Source organism: Trachymyrmex cornetzi, unplaced genomic scaffold, assembly GCF_001594075.2.
Source record: "Trachymyrmex cornetzi isolate Tcor2-1 unplaced genomic scaffold, Tcor1.1 scaffold1036, whole genome shotgun sequence".
NCBI lineage: Eukaryota > Metazoa > Arthropoda > Insecta > Hymenoptera > Formicidae > Trachymyrmex > Trachymyrmex cornetzi.
This window is the reverse complement of record NW_017295583.1, coordinates 22,932-24,581: the sequence shown is the minus strand read 5'-3', so window position 1 is coordinate 24,581 and position 1,650 is coordinate 22,932.

Below are 1,650 nucleotides of genomic sequence, written 5' to 3'. Positions count from 1 at the left end.
AAAAATGTTAAGTTAAGGTAAATAATTGAAATTATTATAAGTAATTATTAAAATTATATGAGAAATCTTTTATTTATTATTCTAGTTTTGGAACTTTTACTTACAATTCTATGATACACGTTCTGGTAATCTTTTAATGGAAACTGAACTCAAAATTTTAAATAACGACATAATTAAGATAGATATGAATTGTAAATAGGAATTATACTAAATTACTAAATTGACAACTTAAATTAAATGGAAAGGAACAATCGCTGACAATATCATATGTTGCAATTTTGAATTGAATTTTAGACTTACTCTTATATGACTGTTACTTGATGTAAGATTATAATCAAATTATTTAATGGTGTTTAATTTGACAAAATGGAATGTTCTTTCGTTACTTTAATATTATAATTAATGTATTAATAATCGTACACGCACAATTGAATTATATTCTACAACAACAAGTTATACTGAAGAAGGCCATATTAAAGGCCGAAACGTTTATATTCAATGTATTATTAATTGTTATGGCTTTTCTATTATTTGTACTGTATTAAATGACTGCATACATGCATATCAATTAATAGATAAATTATTTCACTGAAAAAATCCAATGTGTGCCAAATGCTCATTTTCAGAATTTAGTAATGTATATTACTTATGTCGATCTAATTAAATAATTTTGTAATTTTTTTTGTAAACTGTATCAAGAATATATATGTTATTTTCACTAATAAGATCAAGTGTGTGGCGAATGCTCAACCTTTTTAATTGTTACACGGATAAAATTTTATATTAAGTTTTAATACAATTATAAATTACATTTTAATATGTCTTGCATTTTTAAATGGACCCTCACAACAATATTCCGACGTAACTTTTACTATGGTAATATTAAATTTTATCACATATATATGAATTAATTTTTATTAAACTTGTACTTAAATCATGGAAAGAGTTAATTTTTATTATGGTAAAGCAATATTTGGTAGATTTTTTACTTTTCTATTATTTTTACATTACTAACTTATATTCAACAAGGTTTGATTTTGTAATTAAAAATTTTATGAAAAATTACTATGAAAAAGTGTAAAAATTACTTTGTATTATTGCATTTAAATTTATAATTACACGATGATACTACCATTATGGTAATTTTAATTGTAAAATTTTCTCCCCCCGTGTAGTTATAAAGCTCTGTTCACAACATTAGGTGCAGGAATTAATGTCAAGGTTTCAACTTATATTAGAAACCGCAAATTCCGTAGTAACTGATACCTGAAAAGTAGAAACCTTAGTATTTATTTCTGTTTCGAATACTTTTTATATTGTGTATAGGACTTAACATATCAATAGTATAACTTTGTTGATATCGGATCTTGTAAACGTAGCATAAATAACATATGTACCATGAGCTTAAAGCCCAAATCGAAGAAAGGTTACAATCTTTTGATGACCGGTTGTATGTATATTCGATGTCCAGGCACGAAATCTTCCATAATATGTGCATATGGCAGATTCCGAATCTGTACAACCCAATGTATATATTTGAATGTACAGACCCGAAATCTGCAATAAAATATGCGAATGGCAGATAAGTGGTATACTACTAGGACTCCGGGTGAAGAAAATAAAATTAACAAAAACATAACACCCCGTTAG